The sequence below is a fragment of the Harmonia axyridis genome, chromosome 4 (genome assembly GCF_914767665.1).
Source record: "Harmonia axyridis chromosome 4, icHarAxyr1.1, whole genome shotgun sequence".
Taxonomy (NCBI): Eukaryota; Metazoa; Arthropoda; class Insecta; order Coleoptera; family Coccinellidae; genus Harmonia; species Harmonia axyridis.
In genome coordinates, this window is record NC_059504.1 from 36,469,285 (window position 1) to 36,493,377 (window position 24,093).

Below are 24,093 nucleotides of genomic sequence, written 5' to 3' on the forward strand. Positions count from 1 at the left end.
AGAATGTCTCCGTCTGTCAACAATTCACTCCACAGGTGTTCTGAATAAAACACTACGTTTATTTTTTTTAACCCTGCATAATTAAAAACAATTTTTTCACGTGTTGACATATTCTGGGTTAAAAGAGGATACAAAAAAACTATTGTAAAATTTGCAGTATTTTTACTCATCATTTATTCCTGTACGGTGTAGATAAACGGAAACAAAACTAGTTCTCTCGTTGAAATTCATTTCACATGAAATAATAAAATCGTTTATCAGAAATCAAGGGAATGAGCCAATTTTCATTTTTCTCATTAGAGTAGATTGAGTTGCGAGAAACATTTCAGGCATATAGCATGAAACAGAGTATTTTAATCAATATCCCATATGGTCTAGTGGCTAGGATACCTGGCTTTCACCCAGGAGGCTCGGGTTCGATTCCCGGTATGGGAAATTTATTTTATTGAACCTTTGTATACTACATAGCATACATTATGAAAAATAGTTGAAATTGTTAAAGCTACAGCACTACTACAATTAACACGAAGATGTGAAACTGGACATATTTTAGCAAGTATTTAATTGTTGAAGCAGTTGGCATTCTGCAATGTGGGTATTCAACGCTTCGGTAGTCACTGGCCTGCCGTCATAATTTGAGAATAGGAAATATGTTCCATTCTCAATTTTAGCCCCACTGCCAAAAATCCAAAGGTGTCAAATCGCTTGAGGTTGTGGCAAATTATGATCACCAAATCAGTAAATGTTATAACTAGAATCGGACTTCCACGAAACAGTTAACGTTTTGTTCAATTTTATGTAATGCAATTTGTAATTGCAACCAATTTACATGAGGATTAAGTAAATATTTTTGATTTATTTTTTTGTCTCAGCAATCTAGTTAAATCTCCCAAATTATTTGTATAGGGGACGATGCAAATTATAATATTACCTATATCAAAACGTTAACTGTTTCGTGGAAGTTCGATTTTAGTTGCATCATTTACTGATTTGGTGATCATAATTTGCCACCACGTTCAAGCGATTTGACGACACCTTTGGATTTTTGGCAGTGGGACTATAAATGAGAATGGAACATATTTTCTATTCTCAAATTATGACAGCAGGCCGGTGGCCCGGTGACTACCGAAGCGTTGAATACCCACATTGCAGAATGCCAACTGCTTCAACAACTAAATACTTGCTAAAATATGTCCAGTTTCAAATCTTCGTGTTAATTGTAGTAGTGCTTTAGCTGTTTAACTTTAACTGCTTTCAACTGTTTTTTATAATGCATGCTATGTAGTATACGAAGGTTCAATAAAATAAATTTCCCATACCGGGAATCGAACCCGAGCCTCCTGGGTGAAAGCCAGGTATCCTAGCCACTAGACCATATGGGATATTGATTATGACATTCTGTTTCATGCTATTTGCCTAAATTTTTCTCGCAACTCAATCTAATCTGAAGAGAAAAATGAAACTCACCCCATTTTCTTGATTTCGGATAAACGATTTTATTATTTCATCTGAAATGAATTTCAACGATACCACATACCTACAGTATTAGAGAGGTTAGGTAAGATTTGGATTGCGTATGCCTACAATATTTTTGGCGGTGAAGACAAGATCCACATATGTGGATCATATGTCATATCCATATATGTGGACCATATGTCAGATCCACATATGTGGATCATTTCATATGTGCTCAGATTTCTAATTCACACTTCATATATGGATGGAGAATTCAATGGTCAGATCCACATATGTGGTTCTGCTTTCAACTGTTTTTTATAATGTATGGTATTTATTATACGAAGGTTCAATAAAATAAATTTCCCATACCGGGAATCGAACCCGAGCCTCCTGGGTGAAAGCCAGGTATCCTAGCCACTAGACCATATGGGATATTGATTATGACATTCTGTTTCATGCTATTTGTCTAAATTTTTCTCGCAACTCAATCTAATCTGAAGAGAAAAATGAAACTCACCCCATTTTCTCGATTTCGGATAAACGATTTTATTATTTCATCTGAAATGAATTTCAACGATACCACATACCTACAGTATTAGAGAGGTTAGGTAAGATTTGGATTGCGTATGCCTACAATATTTTTGGCGGTGAAGACAAGATCCACATATGTGGATCATATGTCATATCCATATATGTGGACCATATGTCAGATCCACATATGTGGATCATTTCATATGTGCTCAGATTTCTAATTCACACTTCATATATGGATGGAGAATTCAATGGTCAGATCCACATATGTGGTTCTGCTTTCAACTGTTTTTTATAATGTATGGTATTTATTATACGAAGGTTCAATAAAATAAATTTCCCATACCGGGAATCGAACCCGAGCCTCCTGGGTGAAAGCCAGGTATCCTAGCCACTAGACCATATGGGATATTGATTATGACATTCTGTTTCATGCTATTTGTCTAAATTTTTCTCGCAACTCAATCTAATCTGAAGAGAAAAATGAAACTCACCCCATTTTCTCGATTTCGGATAAACGATTTTATTATTTCATCTGAAATGAATTTCAACGATACCACATACCTACAGTATTAGAGAGGTTAGGTAAGATTTGGATTGCGTATGCCTACAATATTTTTGGCGGTAAAGACAAGATCCACATATGTGGATCATATGTCATATCCATATATGTGGACCATATGTCAGATCCACATATGTGGATCATTTCATATGTGCTCAGATTTCTAATTCACACTTCATATATGGATGGAGAATTCAATGGTCAGATCCACATATGTGGTTCGGCTTTCAACTGTTTTTTATAATGTATGGTATTTATTATACGAAGGTTCAATAAAATAAATTTCCCATACCGGGAATCGAACCCGAGCCTCCTGGGTGAAAGCCAGGTATCCTAGCCACTAGACCATATGGGATATTGATTAGAACTTTCTGTTTTATGCTATATGCCAGAAATGTTTCTCGCAACTCAATCTAATCTAATGAGAAAAATGAAAATTAAATATATTTTTGTTTCCGTTTATCCACACTCTACAGGAATAAATGATGAGTAAAATTACTGCAAATTTTACAATAGTATTTTTTGTATCCTCTTTTAACGCAGAATATGTCAACAAGTGAAAAAATTTTTTTTTAGTTATACAGGGTTGAAAAAAAAATAAACGTAGTGTTTTATTCAGAACACCTGTGGCGAGAATTGTTGACAGACGTTGGCTCATCTTTTTAGAATATGTCCTCTTTTCAATCATTGAGATGTCTCAATCTTAATTTTGAGAGAAATTACACCATGTTCAGTGGTTTCACTTCCACACACTGAAAAAATGTGTGTTGTTTGATTCAATGAAAAAAAACATCAATATGATCAATGACTTTTCATTGTATCCACGTTTCTGTTCATTGGTTGAAAAATATCTGAATTGATCAATACAGTTAACTTTTTCATAGAATTCAACTACAAACTTTGTTGAGATTTTACTGGTTCCCTTAATTTGGCCGGTGTTTATATTTTCAATGTTGTATGGATGGAGAAGAAGAAATGGATGGAGTTGACCCTCCATAATATATTATTCATCAAAATGACCGGAAACAAGCCCTCACAATGTGGTCCTGACTAAAATCTCGGGATATCATAATATTTCCCATCTTTACATAAAAACCAACACCTTTTCACCCATAAATTCTATAATTATTAATAACTACCGAAGAGGTAGAGAATAATTTGCATAATTTAACTAAACGATATCAGAGGCAAAACCTCCCAGACCGAATATTCAGATCTCAAATTAAAATATTTCGGAAACGTTCGAGGCAGTAAAAAACCGATAAGAAACCGATGAAGTATAAAACCAGGTGTAGCACTACAGGTACACCAATTTCTTGTGCGTTACCTTTTGTAACGTGAACCCCTGTATGAGAATTTTAAACGGTACTAACGAGATGAACAGGGCTGGATTTCGACAATTCAAGGTTTGAAGACGGGTGAAGAATATATATTATTGTTCGTATATTGTATATTGTTCGTTGTTTGAATCTGGGAAGTAAAAAGTAATAATTAAAATTTTTTTGACAGTTTTAACAACCAATCAAATTTTGTCATTTTGTGTCATATGAAACAATTTCACCGCATTCAGTGCAATTATCAATCACTATGACAACACGATTGAGTTTGACAACTACATTACAAATAAATTTCAAAACTTTACGTTTTGGCAATGCCTATGTTTAAAGTTCAAAGTATACAAAATGAATGGAATAATCAAAGAAAAATCACCAGAAATACAAAATACAATCACAAATATATTTGGGGAATATTTATGGATTTTTGCTGTGAAAAAGAATATGAATTGAAAATGAACATAGGTGCTTAGAAGAATTGACGTTAATACTAAAAGATTGGGCGGTCAATATGAAAAAGAAAGACGGAACCGGATATAAAGAAGCAGCGGTGAAGACAATGTGGAACGTTTTGTGCAAACTCTCGCAAAAAAGTACTATAATAACTATAACATATTGACGAGTTTAGCAATACAGTATTTGAATCAGCCCGAGATGCCCACGATGTAATAGATCATCTATAGTAGAGAAGAACGACAAATCAAATATTCAGTTGAATTTTAATGAAGTCATTAATTTTTTTGTCAAAAAATTCTCGGCCGAATATATATTGCATTTTTTCATTCGAGAAAATTCACACCCTGTGATGATTTTTAAACTCCTGCTACATCAAATTCTTACTTTTTTGAATATTATTTTTCTTATGTTACCTTGAATAGTGCTTCTGTAACATGTAACCTTCAATTCAAAGACAACTTGGAAGATAATGGTAATTTTTTGACGAACCAAGTTTTCATAATCAATATTTCTGACTGTACTGAAAAAAGTTATACTGCATAATGTTGGCGAGTGACTTCAAAAGTTAGTGCATTCAATAAGGAGTCTTGAACACAATTTTTCTGAGTTAAGATGAGAAAAAGGTGTTTCTTAAAGAAATTCAGTTTCATTTCATGGAGAGATTCAATAAATTACCAAAAGATGTTCAAACTGCCAACTTCAGCCGCGATACATGTAAGACATGTTCTCAAAAAAGATCTAGATAGCAGACGGGCGAATCTTCCGTTATTGATGAATTTAACTGCTTCTGTAATTCCCTCACGAAGTTCAGCTACATTTTCATTGCTTCCAAGTAAAAAATCTGAGGGATTTAAATCAGGTTAGCGGGCTGGCCTCGAGATTGTACCAGATCACTTTTTCATTTAGATATTTTCCAACTTGGAGGATATAGTACTTCAGGTGCAACACTTTTTACCTTACAGAATTTTTTTCCCCGGTTCTGGCTTCGATTTCACGAACTGTATGGCTTAGGAGTATGGGGTCTCATCCACTAATCTATTAGACCAACTGTCTAGATAATGAAACGTAGGTATATACGAAATTTTGGGTTTTATTTCTATTAATACATATCTAATTATGATTTTTTTAAGTTCTAAATCTAATCGCATGATTTAGAAGGAATATTTTGTACTTATGAATGATATTGATAAAATGAGTCATTGAAAACTTTCTTCAATTTCATATGAAAAAATGATTTTCATTGAATGAAATTTCGAAGAAAATACAGGGTTTTCTAATAAGAAGATTCATTTTTGATCAACAACGCAAAGAAATTGTTAAAATTCACAAGAAAAATGGTGAAAATTTTGTAGTGTCAGTTCGCAAAACTAAATGACTTTTGGGTCGTCCTGAAGCACCTTCACCTCGACCTTCACCTTCACGAGCTGTTGAAAAAGTTGAGCTGTTGGGAAGTTGTAATAACTCCAAAAATAGTGAAAATTGTGCAGTCACAGTTGACAAAATTAAAGCATTTTTGAGTAGTCGTGGAACTGGTGGAAAAATTTCAGCTGTTGGGACAAGTTAGTGATGTGAAGAATCGAAACCGGGTGCTTCGCTCAAGAACAACTGATAATATTGTTTTAAATTATTGCTTTCGCCCGTAGTGTTGACGAAACCCAAGCTTTGTTGATTCCCCATTTATTTTGTGAACTAGGCAATCCAAAAACGTCATTATTCCGTATGTAGACTTAGGGCTTTCATTTTCAATAAGCCGGCACCACATACAACACAAACAATGAAACAATTTTGCAAGAAATTTTTTCTGGTCTTGTTATTTCTCGAAGAGGTGATCGCAAATGGTCACCGAGATCTTATGATTTGACATCCTTAGACTTTTTCTTTGGGGTCACGTGAAAGATAAGGTCTAAGCAAATGCTCCACAATCGATTTACTACTTCAAAGTTGGAATTCTTGAAGTTATCGAGGACATTCAGCCGATAATGTGCGAATTGGTTATGGAAAATTTCAGGGAAAGGATATGGTGCTGCATACGTAGACATATCGGCCATTTGCCTACTATCCTTGTTCATCGTTACCTTTCTTTTACAATGAAATAAACACCCATTGTTTTCTCTTAAAATATACTCGTTTTTTTATTTAAATGGAACCTCTCATTGAAAAACTCTTTATCCTAATACTTACGATTGAATTGACGGTACAAAGAGGAAGGAACGATCTCGTATTTTTCAGCCCTCATTTCTTAATTTCGTGTGACATTTCATTTCTTCGATAAAATTAACATGAAATTGATGAATTTCAACAGAATTCCAAGAAATTAAGAACCTATTCTCAGATCAAAATAATGTTATATGAAATCTCAAAAATATTACAATAACTAGTACAATGAAAGTTACAGGAAAGTAGAAATATAAACAAAGCTGTTTACTTCAATGTAGCTATAGTACTTGTTTTTCTTCCTCTCTAATGGAAGCTATGTCCAAAGAATCGACCTCCAATGTTATAATCGTTTGGTCGATCTCGAGATAACGAAATCAGAAGAGGTGAAACTGAGAAGCTGCGAATATCCGAGCTATAAAACTCTATACGTGACCCCATTCTCGGTACCATCTCTCCTTATTAGTACGCAAAATTGACATTGATTGCAATTTAAATGCTATAATTTTAATTAGTCACCACGGAACAGCGGGTAAATGATATCAGTACCAGTTCAGAAGGTGCTTTGATACATCAAAAACACCTTTACGCGAATTTATGCAGGGTTTATTATTTTTTAGTACATTGTTGTACTGCACTTTTACACTTGGCATTAAATAACAGTTACTGTCTGTAGGGAATTTCTTTTGAGAATTTATGTGCCTACACACATTTTAATGTCAACTCGTAATTTATGTTAAGAGAGATTCTTCAGTGAAATGAACGATAAGGGATTTCACTCTGAAAACGTGAAAGGAATTGTATATATTTACTGTATTTTGTCAATAAGTTTTTGAATAGCTATCTGTAGTTTTGTTCTCTAAGCAGAGATACTGAAGTAGAGACATATAGGGTAGATGCTAATACCGAAGAATCCAAGAGATAGTTGTTGAAGTGATTCTGAAAAAAGACTGTTTCAATTTGAACATTTACGACGGCTTTCAAAAAACTTTAATTGACCGATCAACTTGTTGATTTTTGAAATCTATGGAAGTGTCAAAAATGAACTGAAATTGAACATATAAATGATTTGATCGAGCAAATCCTCTCGATTAAAGTTTTATGGAACCCACCCCGCTATCGATTAACCGATTAGCCCGCTAGCTGCCACTTTTGACGATATCATTTTTCGACTGTTCGCGAAACTTAAGCACTTTAGATTGGGGCAAGTTAGTGATGTGAAGAATCGAAACCGTGTGCGTCGCTCGAGAACAACTGAGAATATTGCCTACAAAGTGGGCATATATAAAGATTCAATAAGGTATGATTTTTTATATAGTTCCTTATCATTGAAATCATTAACGATAAGAAAGAAAAAGTTGCTCGATTACTTTGATGATTTTGAATATTTACTGTCTCAGATAAAACTGAATGTCAATGATGTAGTTTTAGGGCATATACATCTGTTTAGCATAGATTTCATCCCTATTGATAACGGTGATAATAATCCTATTCAACGAGCAATAAAGGAGGCAAATTCGATAGAGGTTGACCTGTTCCAAATATCTATCTTCAGACATTCTGAAGCAATTTGAATTAAATTTAATCACAATATAGTTCGATATTTGTCATTTTCTTTGAATTTAGAAATTTTTTCATATTTTTTGTTACATATTATTCTGGTTGTTTTATCGCTAATGTAAAATGGCTCTATCGTTTGTATTGAATATATAAATAAATATTGCTGCGGTAGACCAAGACCACAGTGTTGAAGAAAACCTAGGTTTGTTGATTCTTCATCGATCTTGGAAATGGGGCATTTCACAATAGAATTGGAAGATATTGATGTGGCCGACGCTTATATTCAACAAGTGTGTGTCACACATGCACCACAAGAATTGCAATTATGAAAAGATTTCTGACCGTGATATTTCTCAAAGAGGTAATCACAATTGACCACCGAGATCTTGTGATTTTAAACCTTTACACTTTTTTCTTTGGAACCACATCAAAAATGAGGTCGATGACAATCGATTCAAGACCTTAAAAATAGAATAAAAGAGAGTTGAGCTCACATTAATGTCAAAAACAGAATGTTATACAGGAAATGCATAAATACTTCCAAATTATGTTTGTCTTAAATTCAACGCGCATCCAAAGAATTCAATCAGAAGTAATCTAAAATAAGTTTGCATTTATAGCTTCGCAATTTTATGATATTGTCATCTTCCTATGGTATTTTATGTATGTAATTACTCGAAAATTCGATCGAAATTGGTGTTTTCAAAGTTCAATTCAAGTTATTTGATCAATACATAAATATCCCTTTTTTTGTAGAAAAAATGAAAATATTCAATATACGACAAAATGAAAACCACTATGGAAGACAACCGAAAATTTAATCGCCATAAATTCACTAGAATATTGTCAACTGAATCTTGTGGTTTTGTAAGTTTGATACAGCGATGAAAATCTCTCCAGTTTATAATAAAGTAGCCCTTTAGTAGTAGTAGTCATTTTTGTTCTGAACAACGCAATATATTGCTATCATTAAATTTGCGATTATACAGGGTGAGTACCAAGCTTTCTAGGGGTGATAGTACATTGAAAAATAAGTATAGTTTAATGAATAAACTTATGGCCCAAAATGTATATTAAGGGAGATATATCCTTCCAAAGTTGATAAAATTCAAAAAATTTCTCCGCATAACTTCTAAACAGTTAATGTCACCAGATTGAAATTTCGTGGATAAATGTATGTTGTTAAAATATATTCTTTTAGTACACTTTTACATTTCTGATATTGTTATAAAGGGTGTTTTCAGAGGGTGAGTCATGATTTTCTTGGAACAACTTTCATGATTATCGATGAATCTCGCAATGAATAAATCTGCTGACATCATGCGACTACAAAAGTTTGAAAACGGTTCAATTTTTTGTATTTGGATAAGAGTACCTTTTTCATATAATTTTTTTCGTTCCATTGAATGCTTCAATTTGTTCTCCAAAAAGAATACAACGAAAGAAAATCAATGACTCAACCTCTGAAAACACTATTTATAACAATATCAGAAATTAATAAGGGTAATAAAAAATGTATTTTAACAACATACATTTAAGCACGAAATTTCAATCTGGTGGCATCCATCGTTTAGAAGTTATGCGGAGAATTTTTTTAAATTTTATTAACTTATGAAGAATATATCTCTCCTAATATACATTTTTGCTATAGGTTTATTCTTTAAAATATACTTCTATTTTCAATGAACCAACAGAAAGCTCGGTACACATTTTTGACTCTCTGTATTATTGGGAAATGAACAGATATGACTTCGTAAAAGTATCCAGTTCTTCTTTCGAAATCGCATAAATATTATTTTTCAACTCAAATTACTCCAGTTCAATCGTTCTAAGTTTGTTAGGGTTAACCTCTGAATTATTTTCCTGAATATTTAAAAAATTATCGAAATCTATAGGTAAATTCCTGTTTAATCTTATAGAATTAATTTATAAAGATTCCAATGAAACTTATGGACAATAGAAGGCCTTAGTATGTTCTAAATCGAATTTGAATTCAACACATTTTGAACGATACCAAACATGAAATACAATTAAATTGTTCTAAAAGGATACAATAAAATAATATACATAAAAACACCTAATTTCTATTCAAAAATCTTTCAAAGCAATATCATCTTTGATATACAAAATTGTTATTCTATATTTTAAAGGGTATAATTATTGAAGTATAAAACCCTAACGCACTGATCCATTCAAGCTAGTATCGAAGTAACTTTACACAATCAACGATTAAACTTGACTTAAGCCTCATATATTTCAGATATAAACTTTATTGGTAGATTGGGTTTCGAAAACTTCCTGTTCCCACCCTGGGAAATCTACTTCCCCACTCAACCTGTTCACTTCCTTCCCATAGGATCGAAACAAAGAATTCTTCAAGTCGAGAACTTGCCAAACATACCATAAGTAGATATTGCTTTCTCTCTTCAAGCTCATATGAATGCCTACCTGTTTGACAAAAGAAGCAACCTCCTGTGCAACTTTATACATGGGAATCGTTACAAATATTGGGTTACACACACCCTTTTTCACAATTGCGTTTATTAACAATTCACCAAAATGGGAGAACCCTTATAAGCGGACCTGTTCAAGACGATTATTATGGGAACCTTTCATTTTCGGCGAAAATTCCGAAATTCACAATCGCTGAGAGAAACCGAAAGTCGATAGGAATATCGTTTGAATAGGATACGTTCTTGCATCTTCAAGTAATCGTATTATTGAAATTGAAATGGAATTATTTCATCTACTTTCCATTTGTTCATGTGTTAACGTTTGTGGTTTGATTCCTGGTAGATAGAATAAATTCGGCTGCAATTCATAAAATTAGGAAGCACTGACGAGAAGTTAGGTTTTTTAACGCTTGTTCATTTATGTGCTAACTGTTGTCACTGAAATTTTTTTTTACGATGTGGTACTTGAAGGTTCTAATGACAATATCAGCCAAAGATTGTGCACGATGCTCGAAATTGTTATTCTATCATGTTATTGTTATTAATTACAGGGTTACAACTTTTTAGAGGAGCACTGCAGGGATATCGAAAACCGTTAGAAATACAGGGTGGCTTAAATTTAAAAAAAAAGTTGCGTTATTCAGGGATGAGAGTGTTGGTGTAAACAGATCCAGAATATCTCCAATGGTTCTCGAGATATCTCAAAAAAGAACAAAAATCGAGATTTTCTTTTATCTGTATACATCTTTTGTTTGATCCAATATATGTAGAGATTCTAATGGGGTCTTCAGATTTTTTCTATTTTCCATTGTTTCAGAGACGCGATATTCAATTTTTTTTTATGGACGCCATTCTGGTTCTCCTTATGGGATGATAAAGAAAACAAATACGAATTCAACAGTGTATCACACTCAAAAAAATCTTGACTGGCTACGCAAGTTTGAACTCCTTTTTTATTTTTTTGTTTGGGTAGTAGACTGGTGCCAGAATTGTCAAATAATTTGTTACTTCGTTCAGTTGTTATGTGAAACCATGAGTTAATTTTTGTAAAGACTTGAATCTCGTTTGATAAGTAACGTCCTATCCATTATACAGGGTGTTTCCTAAACATGCGGCAAAAATTCAGGGGGTTGTTCCTTGGACTATTTTAAGCATGTTTTGTCCTTGGATGATTTTTGAAAAACCTCTTTGTTTCGAAGATACAGGGCGAACAACATTTTTCATATTTTTAAAATTAATAATAGTTTCAATAAAAATGCGTACCGCACTGTGTTTACTAAGTAGGTACAATTTATTTTTAAATTTGTTTAACGACATTCCAATTACTAAAAACGGCCAGTTTTTTGACTAAAAATTGATAAGTGCAGATGGTAAAGGAATACAGATTAAACACGGTTTTCATTTGAATTCGTTTTGTGATGTATTAGCAATTAACAACAACAATTAAGGGTTCGGCAGTCAATGAGGAGAAGATTGGATGCTTGTATGCTGGCTAGAGGTGGTCATTTTCAACAGTTTTTGTAGGTTGAGTTGAATTTTCATGTAATTTTTCATAATAAAATGTTATTATCTGAAATTTTGTTTCCCCTATATCTTCGAAACAAATAGGTTTTTCAAAAATCATCAAAGGACAAAATATTCTTAGAATAGTCCAAGGAACAACCCCCTGAATTTTTGCCGCATGTTTAGGAAACACCCTGTATAATCATGCTGATACCAACACTCTAGATAGCGTACGACTGGCAATGTCTGTAGAAATTGTTCTACATAATTCAAAAAACTCAAGTGATTGTTTCATATAACAACTGTCAACAAAGTTATTCGACAATTCTGGCTCCAGCCCGAAAATATCCTTTAAGAGAATTAGAGAAGATCCAAATTCATTCATTCCTCGGCGCGCAAAATATTTGGGCCTGTCTAATGGCTCATTCCTCAATGTGGTGTGAGTTTTGTTACCGTGTTACTGTGTGTGGATTCCACAACGGAGCTATGAATAATGTATTTCATGTCGGGAATTGGAAGATATTGATGTGGACGACTTACATTTTCAACGAGACAGCGCTACGTGCCACAACAACGAAACAATCCCAATTTTGCAAGAAATTTCTCCTTTTTTTATTTGATCTGAATTGGCCACCGAGAATTTGTGATTTAACACCTTTAGACTTTTTTCTTTGGGACTACGTGAAAGACAAAGTCTATGTCAATGCTCCACTATCGATTCAAGACCTTGAAGATGAAATTCATACGGTCCAAAATGTGCGAATTGGTCATGGATAATTGCATGAGAAGGATATGGTGCTGCAACATAGCCGAGGCGGCCATTTTGGCGTTATCCATCGTTAGTGGCAAACCTTCTCCCTAACAATGAAATAAACATCCATTGGTTTCTCCTAAAATATACATTCCCGTTTTTGTTTCAATATTCTTATAGGAAAACTCTTTATATTGAACTTCAATGTTTGTTTTCTCCATGTTTAAGAGTAAGACTGGGTTTATTTCCTATTCAGTATCTTCAAAAAGTAAAATCTGGTGAAGTCAAAGTCTGGTGAAACAATAGTTGTATTTCGTGGAAATTCAACTTTATCATTATTTTCTTTCCAGTTTTATTTATATTTCGATTATGTGAGGACATCATCGATACAAAAATCACCCCGTGAATCATCACTGAAATTTCGATTTTCTCGGAAACTTACTAAGCTAACCCAACAATAAGAACCAACAAAAATTAACACGTCCAAATATTCGAACAAATACCAGTCAGGTCAATAGTCAATAAATTATTTACTCTATTTCGTCCATCATGATCTCGGAACATGTTGACAAAATAGTGTCGATAAGAATATTGTCATTCGTGCACTTGGTGTAGAACGTCGGACCATCTGAACAAATTACAGACAATGCTAAGGTAAGATAAGGGCTCTAGTTCTGTTTACGATGATAAAAGATGGTTCGAAGATAGAAACATTGTAAATCATCGTACTTTATCTCCATCAGGTGACATTGAAGATGAGGGTCCTGATGTTGTTTGCGAATTCGATTTCAGATAGTTGGAGTTATCTTTTGGCGTGACCAAAAAGTTGCAAGTGCAATTCAGCAATTGTATTCGTTTTGTATAGACGAATAAGAATGACTGAAGTTTCTTATGGAATTATATACAGAAATTCTCATGAAATAAAACTTGGCTTGCTGCTAGACATTTTGGTGCCACAACAAAATGAAATTTTGGTGCCCTGCCTTGCCTAACTTATCTGGTTCAATACGGATCGGAATTTGTTGAACAATTTAAAATTTGGTATGTATGATGAGTGCCATTACTCGTTTTTCTCTTAAACTCTCGAACTGTGGGATTATGAATTTTCTTTGAAGGAGCTCTTGTTATTCCTCGCATCTTTCCAATTTCATCCGAAATTGTATTTTTGAACTTGAATTAACCTAGTCAAATTTTCCAAAAGACGTTCTGTCAATTCAATCAAAAAACTCCGTGAATTGTTTAAAAGAACGACGCTCTCTAGTAAAAAAATGACACAATTCTTAAGAGGGATTGCCAGCACTAGGCTTGCAGCGTATCAGTCAACATTTCGTACCCATTAACTTCCTCCCTGGAGCTTCTGCGATGACCAAAATTTGTACGATGTACGAAAATGTACATTCAATTTGTCATTTTTATCTTAACGAAGCATATAAGTAGAAGGCAGCACTGTACGACTGTAGATGATTTTTTCACAAAATTATAAACTTAGCTTCCGCCGTTTCGCAATAGATGGCTGAAGCGGTAAGTGGTAAACGAAATAAATAGATCGTAGATGTCATACAATAAACTTAGGTATTAATAATAATAATTTCTTATGTCAATACAGAGCATATAACAAAAGAAAACATCAAAATTAACATATTCATTAAAAAAACTCAGAAATATAATAGCAATTCATATCTAAAAGTAATGACTTAACCCACTTCTTGAAAATTAATGAATTTGGAGAATTTTGTACTTCTACAGGTAACCTATAAAATATTTGTGAACGGAACGCCATAGAAATATTAGTCGATTTGTGTCTGCATCATAAAGTTATTCTCGATTAAACATGTCAGCTTACGAGTCAAATTCTCATCATTTGCGGGAGGTTTTAATTTTCTGCTTAAATATGAAGAAACCTACGACTGAGGCTCATCGAATGCTCTCAAATACCTATAGTGAGGCCATTATTGAAGAAAAAAAGTGCCGAGACTGGTTTCATCGCTTCAAAAACGGTGACTTTGACTTCGAGGACCAGCATAGCGGTGAAAGAGAGGTTTTCGAAGATGCAGAATTGGAGGCATTACTTGATCAAGACTCGTGTCAAACGCAACAAGTATTGGCAGGATCATTGGAAGTGACGCAAAAAGTCTTTTCAAAACTCCTGAAGTCATGGGAATGATTCAGTATCAAGGAAATTGAGTGCCGTACGAGTTGAAGCCGACACAAGCGAACAAACCGGCGTTTGTTTGCTTGTGAATAGCTGCTTGCAATGCAAACACGGAAGGGATATCTGCATCGCATTGTGACTGGAGACGAAAAATGGGTTCATCACGATAAGCTCAGGCGCAGAAAACCATGGGGATATCCCGGCCATGCTTCCATGTCCACGGTCAAACCGAATATTCACAACACATCACAGGCGATCGTTATCGAACGAAATTAATGCGTATGAGCTCAGTATTCGGTGAGACCAGCTCGCCGTAGTGTATTATGAGTTGTTAAAACCGACTGAAACAATCACAGGCGATCGTTATCGAATGCAATCAATGCGTTTGAGCAAAGCATTGAAAGACAAACGCCATCAATACAACGAGAGACATGATAAAGTGATTTCACAGAATGACAATGCTCGACTCCATGTTGCGGAATTGGTGAAGACATACTTGGAAGCGTTGAAATGGGAAGTCTTACCTCACCCGCCGTATTCTCCAGAAGTTGCTTTATGGGCTATCACTTATTTCGATCAATGACACACGGCCTGGCTGACTAGCACTTTCGGTCTTATGAAGAAGTTAATAACTGGATCGATTCGTGGATCGCTTCAACAGATGATCCATACGCTGCCCGAAAGATGGAAGAAAGTAGTGGCCAGTGATGGACAATACTTTGAATCATAAATGTATAATCAGTTTTCTACAATAAAGCTTTGAATTTCGTGAAAAACGGCGGAAGCAAAGTTGTACACCTATGTAGTTTTTCTTTATTTGTAATAATATTTTGTAGGTTTTTTTCACGAATATTTCAAAAATATATTAGTGCTTTATACAGTGAACATATCATCAATTCTTTTGGGATTTTTTTTTGTCATCGCAAATGAAAAATATTTACTTTTTACAATGAATATTGTTCAAGGAAATTACTTGGAAACCCTATAAAATCGGTGATTTTATAGGGTTTTATGTCTGATTTCGTTTTGAACTGCGCAGCCACGTGGTAGGGTTCCCTCTTAAGGAGGTCAGTTGCAAGGCGCATTTTGTTAGCGGAAGTTTTGAAAAAGAGAGACTATACATGTTTTTTATCCCGAAAGTAATAGCAAAACTAGATGAAGAAAACTATCTATACCTTTGGTAAACTCGGAAAATGAAAGACAACAGGATACGATTGTTTGGAATGTTATAATGAAACACATTTCATTCCACGCTCTAGGGAGTCGCCTTGAAGGAGTCTTTCCATGCTCTAAGGTGCTAAACAATCAATAAAATAAAATAGAAACCAATATCAATAGAAGAAATACATTCAAAGAATTCCTGTAGTGTTACAAACACGGGTGGATGGTGAAAATGACCCAGAAATCTCTGGAGAGCTTTGGGCGAGTCGTTAAATATGGATGACCGTTGCCCCATTGGAAGGTATAAAAGTTAATTTATGTCCATGTCTAAGAGCATTCGCAGTTCGCAGTTTTATTAAGTTATCGGACGACATTATTAAAAAGCCGTTTCATAAAATGGCCGGTTTCAATGGACAACGAACCACTTGTCGAGTTATGCGAAAAATGCAGTTGCAGCATCCTTTCTTCAATTTATCAGAACATGATTCAGGTTTGATTAAGATGCATAGAAAACCTGGTGTCTATCTATATCTGTAAAACTTTCAGACAAAACGGGAGATTTTCCAGATTTGTACCTACTTGATTTCGAGGGATGGTGTAGGTTTCATACATACAACGTTTATATTTGACATTTCTCTCGATTCTCGGCTCTCGTGACTTTTGAGTATAGAATAATAATATTTTATATTCTATGCTTGGATAATCTTCTATACTCAGAATAGACCAATAGCCGTCTGTCATTTTATTCAAGTTATTTCATTAAAAAGTCAATAGGAACTGAATTTTACTTTATTGTGAAAGTTTGCAGTGTCTTAAATAAGTAATTCATTTTTGCCTCCAGACAGATAGCTGGAATTCGAAGAATTCTGAAGGTCCTCACCTTGCAAGACTCTGGTAAGCAGAACACCAAAGCAACAGGTGGATTATCTCGCAAAGTCTGAAACAAAATCGAATCAGTGCACACACCAGGTTTTGTATGCATCTTAGGTTTGATCTATGCAAAATTGCCTATTCATGAAGATACTAAATTTCGAAATTTAAAAAAAAAAAGAAGTGTTATTTGAGAACTTGTTTAGGTGGGATATATTTGTGTAAGGGATAATATCTTGAGTCTTTTTCTATCATAGTTTATCGATCGTGATGATGGGCTACTACCATTTGAATCAGAGGTCTTGTGGCGCAACGGATAACGCGTCTGACTACGGATCAGAAGATTCCAGGTTCGAATCCTGGCAGGATCGAAAAATTTTGTACATAATTACATTGTTGACCCTAGATCAAATATGTGTAATGGCCACTTTCACAAACGATAGTAAAGTCTCGTTTTCCGTGAGAAGTCTTTTCACAAATGAAGCGTTTTTCATAACCCAATTTTTAGGTTAGAAAAAGTTTTGACTTTATGGCAAGGAAGGTATACTTTCTTCATGCATGTTCTATGGCTACAAAACATAACCTCATTCTGTTGTGTCATTTCCATCACACGTTTTTCTCTACCACACTAAACTTTTTCGTTAAAATTATCATATTTAATAATTAAGGACCTTTCAATTCAATTTCAATTTAATTTCAACAAAATTTCAATTTCTAAGAAATATTACCAAATGCAGACAATAAATCACCAGTTCTCAGAGTATCCAACACTAAGAAATTTAACACTTATAGGAATAAAAGAAAGCTTTCTCTAAAAGACGGCCGGAATATGTTCATGAAACCGGAGTAGGGATTCATCAAGACAAGTAGCTTGACATTTTAACCAACTACTTGACTTGAAAATCAAGCTCGTGAAAAATTGAATGCTTGAGCTTGGCTTTACTTGATTTTAGATATTTATTGCTTGACTTGATATCAAACTACTTGATATTACTTGAGCTTGATATGCACGCGTCGCACGGTATATATGCAATCTCGTGCGCGCTCAGACTAAATAAGGGGATTCCTCGATCGCCGAGAGACCAGTGCGACTCTATAAGTAGTTTTCTCACTTTTCTATGAAATCTATCGGTAGATTTTGGTGGTTTCAAAAAAGTAAAAGCTGGAGCCACATTGAAAATATTGGTTTGAAAAACCATTGAAACCATTGCATATGATAAGGACTCGGAAAAAGAGAATATTAGTAACGTGAAAATATATAGAATTCATTCAAAAAATATTACACACTTCAATATATGTATTTATATAAAATCTAAAAAGAATGGAATTTTTTCTTAAGAAAAAACGAAATAATTTCGCCGAAGCGGTGAATATTAGAGGGCGGCATTTTTTACTTTTTCTCAGAAATCCGAATGTCTAGAAATAAGTACCTATGTATTGAATAATTTCATTTAATTCAACAGATGATTTTTTATATTAAATTAACTAGGGTTGAGCGTGGGCGCATTCGAATTTAAAATAATGGTTCATCCGATTGTTTTACTCAATCATCTTGAAGAAAAAAATGAAATGTTAGTGTTTTATGAAATCGAAACTCAGCAGAAGAACTTGAAGCCGCAGGGCCCGCTCTAGAGGGGCGGCAAATATTGGAGGGTGGTATTTTCTACTTTTTCCAAGAAATCGGAATCGGATGGATTAGAAAAATGGCTATACATTTCATTATTTTATTTTGTTATGATTTATAGTAATTGAATTCATGTTTTCATTTAAAAAAAGTAGATATTTGCGGTTTTTCTATGCAATAAGATCAATAAATAAGAGTGTTTTTGGCAAGGTTTCTTCTCATATAATAATTTTTTTATCGATGTGACTCATGTGACACTACACAATAAAACTGCTAAAAATCAAGTAGCTTGATATGATTCAAGTACTTGATAAATAAGTACTTGACTTGACTTGAGATTGAAAAACCACTTCTTGACTTGAAATCAAGTCAAGCTCAAGCCAAGTATCTTGAAAATCAAGCCAAGCCGTGAATCCCTAAACCGGGGCCACTTTCAAGCTCCATATGACTTTCTAATGAAACTATCTTTACCAGGGGGTGCCTTTCCGCATGGATTATGATACTGGCCAAATAGCATATTACAAAGTAGCTGCAAGTTCCAAGAATAGTTGAAATCATTATTATTATCGATGTGCAGTGGTACCAAACATTTTGATTTCTGCGTCTGATACTGAATACGACTAAGTGTGCAAGATGGTGTAATATAAATAGATGTTCTCCTGAATGGCAGGTAGTTCGGTATTGGAACAGGTAACATTAAATGTAATATAAATAAGGTCCTGTGGCGCAACGGATAACGCGTCTGACTACGGATCAGAAGATTCCAGGTTCGAATCCTGGCAGGATCGAGTATTTTTATTGTAGGTACGCAGTCGAAATCAAAGCTACCTGAAGTATTATCGTTACCTAGTGTCACTTCTGTAGTAGGTTCTATTAATATTTCTCTAATTCTGTGGTTATCCCGTTCATTCCACATTTTGTAGATCTAAATCGTACGAGAATATATCAGAAACGCACAGTTTTCATAGTTATATTTTATTATTATATGTTGGTACTCCGAACTTTCCGCCACGGCTTTATCTGTCAATTCATCAATTTGCTTTAAAGAAATCAGTTCTGCCATCCAACATTTTTCAATGCAAAAATCACTAAATGATATTTATGGAAATATTTCATTAATTTTAATAAAAATGCAAGGAATTAGAGAAAATAATGTATAATACTCGTACAGAAGGCTCATTCTACCTCTCGTTCATTCAAAAACTTGCCACTTCGTGGCTCGTTTTTGAATTTTGAACTCGTGGAAGAATATCAATGCCTTCTGCACTTGTATTATAAATAACTATTCTGGATATGCATTCTGGATGAAGAAGAAACAGAAGGAAGTAATAATGGTTATTTGATAGAAAATTTTGATTATGTGATATACCTGTTGAGGTATAAAGGACTTTCATGTAGTTCAGTAGAGTTAATGGTTACCTAAATTCTTTGAATTCTGTCTTTCGAGCTTTTAGAAATCAGTCATTTCACGCTCTTGTTTACCTATACCTCGAAGTAGTAAAAATAGAAAGAGGGAGCATATGTCATTTTCATGGAGCACATTTTGTCCCCAACATGAACTATCAAATTTGACATGAAGCGCGCGGAATTGAAAACTTATCAGTGTTACGATATTTCACCCAATTCGCCACTGAGAACGCTCAAGTCATATTAACTCAAAATATATTGAGATGAATACCTAAATAGGTATATCTTAAATTCACCCCAAACGACGTGAAACAACGGATGACACTAGGAGAGCAATAGTTGCCATTTACATTTTGAATGAATCACAAAAATCCGGTAAACGAAGAATGTAAACAAAAAAACGCCATATTTAGGCTCAGCCAATCAAAAATGAGACCACGCTTGTCGCCACTGTGGTTTATCAAGTCACTGTAGTTAAAACGCGTCCTCCATGTATCTATGACATTTGAAACATACCTTGATACGATGATACTGAACATAGTACCTACACATTGGGAAGTTACGAATGTTTGAAAATATTTTTATATGACTATAAGCTGTTTGACTCTATCTCGTTTCGATAGAATTTTGGCTCCCAGAAGATCTATTCGTCTTTGCCAGTCAAAAGTTTGCTACTGTAATATTCTGGTTAGCAAGATGTTAGTCGTTTCAATAGCTTTTGAAAAAATATTGCTACACACAAGGATAGAACCCCTGATTCCTGAACAGAGGTCTCCAATGTTAGTCCAAAAGATTTTTGGTTCAAATCCACGGAAAACTCTCATTTGTTCTTCGTTTTTAAACAATACAAAACGTTATCCTGGAAAATTTTCACTTTTCTGAATGATCGAGATGTGAACAATCATTAAATGAGATATTATTAGAAATATTGTTCATTGGTGTCCTTATAGGTTGTCAATTATACAGTATACACTGTGTTCAGCTAATTACAATTTTCAAGTTCAATCATTCGGAAATGGTTACAAATCGCCTTAGCGATCTACAATCGAAAATTGTTTATGAATCCTACACCTTATTATATATCACACTCGAAGAAATATATGGAGTGTTCCTTTCAAGAGAAAGCAAAAGTTATATTCGAATTGATCCGTACTGAAAAATATTTCAAATATAACTTCCAATTCTAATAGAACCTTCTTTTGGAAGTTATATTTTTTCGAATGTGATGTAGAATTCATAAACATTTATTGATTGTAGATCGCTAAGGCGGATTGTGACCATTTTCGAATAATTGAACTGGAACACACAGTATAATTTACCACCTGAAATGACACCAATAAACAATATTTCTAATAATATCTCCTATTAATGACTATTTACATCTTGATAATTCAGAATAGTGAAAATTATAAAGTATAACGTTTTGTATTAATTTATTTTTGTATTATTTAAAAATGGAGATCGAATGAGAGTATTCCAAGGCCTCTAGCGTCAAACAAGGACGTAGATCTTTTTTTTTCTTGGGGGGTAAAGGAAAAAAAATTTTTGACGACATTACTCATAACAATAATGTGAGAAACAGCGGTTTGATAACGAAGTTTGAACCAATAACAATTTTTTTTTATTACAATTCGATTTTTCTTATCTCATACTGGGTGTTCCTGAATTGGAGTTACGAAGGAAAATGAGAGATTCCTTGAATAATTTTGAGAATAAAATGACCCATAAACATGAGCCCGCAAATGCTTTATTTTCGAGATAGATACAGTAAATTCAAAACTGATGTCTTCACAAATAAATTGCAATTCGAATGAAACACAATAAAATGTACAACACAGCCCTGACAATTTTTCGATGCGAATCACAGTTCAGTTCTTTGATAACTACATATTGAAATTTTGTGACGAGTATGGTACAAAAAAACGAAAACAACGGGTAAGTGTATACCTATAACGAATGCAAAAATCACATATGGCTAATAAAGGGCGATGCAGAGAAAGCGAATATATAAAGGCGGCCACTCACGAGGCACCCATGTTCGAGCGTTCGGATCATTTTACAGTCGGGCAGCTCGACTGTAAATCAAAGAATGAACTTGACTGCCGACTGAAATCTCTTGGTTGCCTGGCTTCCAAAGTCTCGAGAAAACGCATAAAGGAAAATAATAAACCTCGGACAAAGACGAGCTAAAAGTGAAATAAAAGTACTAATCTTGAAGCTATAATAAACTCATAAACCGTAAAGGGGTCCGATTTTTACTGACGTGTCGATTCAAAGGAAAGTAAAATGATTTATTATTGGTTCACTTCATGGAGAAATTTTCGATCTTCGTCTTTGCGAGATTTCTAAAATTTTATATTTTGAAAATCTCGGGGGGGGTTAGTACCCCCAGTACCCCTCATTTCTACGCTCTTGGCGTCAAAACTAGCCTAGAGAAAAAATTTTGCCTATTGAACTTTTTGTTTGGAATGTCTTGGACTATAACATATGAAAAATTCACCCAATTTGACAGGAGGCCACTTTCCCTGAGTAAGTCAGCGGTGTCTTTTTTTGTCTTTTTCTCAAGACAAGATTAGAATTCTCATCTTGTGGATCCCTAAATAGAATTATCTGAAGACTCCTCCTTAAAAAATTTTGAATGAAGTATTTTCTAACACGAATCTACACAATTATGAATGGTTACAATGAACCAAAATTTCAATTAGTTTTTCTTCAAACCAAGCATCTTCCTTCAGTTCACCTGCTTCACTGGGTTCCTATAGTCTCTAACAATAAACAATACATCATTATACCTCTACTTCATCTCGAGTACGACTTGAGCAGTGTATACATCACGAAACTCAAAAATTTGGTTACTTGATACGTTTCCACTTTGTCCATCTATAGGTGCACGGCTTGCCAACAAACAAAAAAAAATATCTCACCTGCACCTTGACGTTCGGAACCGTCAAGTACGGCGGTTCCCATCTTTCAGGTCCTCCTAGATCGGCCAATTCAACAGCTACCTGTCCCAGAATCCCGCAACGGGCCACTCTATTAACTGATGGGAATCGTCACAAATACTCGGTTACACACCCTTTCATCTAGATTCTCACCCTAACAATTACACATTAGATGCAGAAGAGATGACGGGCCAAGATGCACAGCGCAGAGCGGACTTGTCGCTCATGAATATAATGCTGGCTTTTGTGTCTTAGATTTGTTACATTGTATGTGGTCGTCTTGGAAACCTGAAAGTTAAATATATGTATTTTTATGCTTTATGTTAATTTCATGGAGTGAGGTCATTTGGGTCGAAGTAGACGGTGTGGATGCTGTGACTTCGGTGCAGGGACGTTTTTTTGATGGATGCTGGATAGACTGATGTGGAGCTATAGAAAATTAAGGCTTTTTAAATATTTAATTGTATGCGTCCATACAAGATGGTTTTGTGTTTTATCTTCTGAACTTTTTTCTAACAGATAACCGATGCCTACCTTTTCAAGCAGGATAATTTCTACAATGCATCAGGAATTACAATGTAATATGTTGCCAAAAAACATTATTTTGATATAATTATCAAAAAACATATACAGAGTGATTTACCGCGATGGCCTATTAGACGTTTATGAAAAATTAATCTTGATTTTGTACTGGATATTTTTATGTTGACGTTTGAGACAATGTTTTTCCCCCTAACATATTTTCAGATCTTTACAACCTCCGGTTATACCGTAAACAAATTACTACTTTCTCATTCCAAATGGGACACCCAATATATTATTGCATTATTGGATATCTTATTTGATGACAATATCTGCAATATGCATTAAATTTTTTCTGGTAAAAATCAACGGTTCATGAGTTATTGGTATTCTTATTGAAAAAATGTGGTGAGGACTCACATTTTTTTTTAATATTTCTACAGAAGAAGATTTTTTCGGAAAAACTTTTTGAACTTTTGATCCTGCTAATACGTATATTATAAAACTGTTAGCGGTTTGGATCAAAAATGTATAGGATATTTATGAGAATCACACATAAACTTGGACAATTAAATTTATCGAATCTCAAGATTTTCAAATCACAACCTATATATTTTATGCTCATATACCCTATACCTTGAAAACTTTAAGAG

At 34.2% G+C, this 24,093-nt stretch overlaps 7 non-coding genes across 7 annotated transcripts; 3 read left to right on the plus strand and 4 right to left on the minus strand.

The window, feature by feature from the left end:
* The first annotated feature begins 363 nt into the window (after positions 1-363).
* Positions 364-435, plus strand: Trnae-uuc. Its single transcript has one exon. It is a non-coding gene; the product is annotated as a tRNA-Glu (tRNA).
* Positions 436-1,310: 875 nt separating this feature from the next.
* Positions 1,311-1,382, minus strand: Trnae-uuc. The gene has a single exon. It is a non-coding gene; the product is annotated as a tRNA-Glu (tRNA).
* Positions 1,383-1,818: 436 nt separating this feature from the next.
* Trnae-uuc lies at positions 1,819-1,890 on the minus strand. The gene has a single exon. It is a non-coding gene; the product is annotated as a tRNA-Glu (tRNA).
* A 436-nt stretch (positions 1,891-2,326) lies between these two features.
* Positions 2,327-2,398, minus strand: Trnae-uuc. The gene has a single exon. It is a non-coding gene; the product is annotated as a tRNA-Glu (tRNA).
* Positions 2,399-2,834: 436 nt separating this feature from the next.
* On the minus strand, positions 2,835-2,906 carry Trnae-uuc. The gene has a single exon. It is a non-coding gene; the product is annotated as a tRNA-Glu (tRNA).
* Positions 2,907-17,243: 14,337 nt separating this feature from the next.
* Positions 17,244-17,316, plus strand: Trnar-acg. Its single transcript has one exon. It is a non-coding gene; the product is annotated as a tRNA-Arg (tRNA).
* A 1,968-nt stretch (positions 17,317-19,284) lies between these two features.
* On the plus strand, positions 19,285-19,357 carry Trnar-acg. The gene has a single exon. It is a non-coding gene; the product is annotated as a tRNA-Arg (tRNA).
* The last annotated feature ends 4,736 nt before the right edge of the window (positions 19,358-24,093 follow it).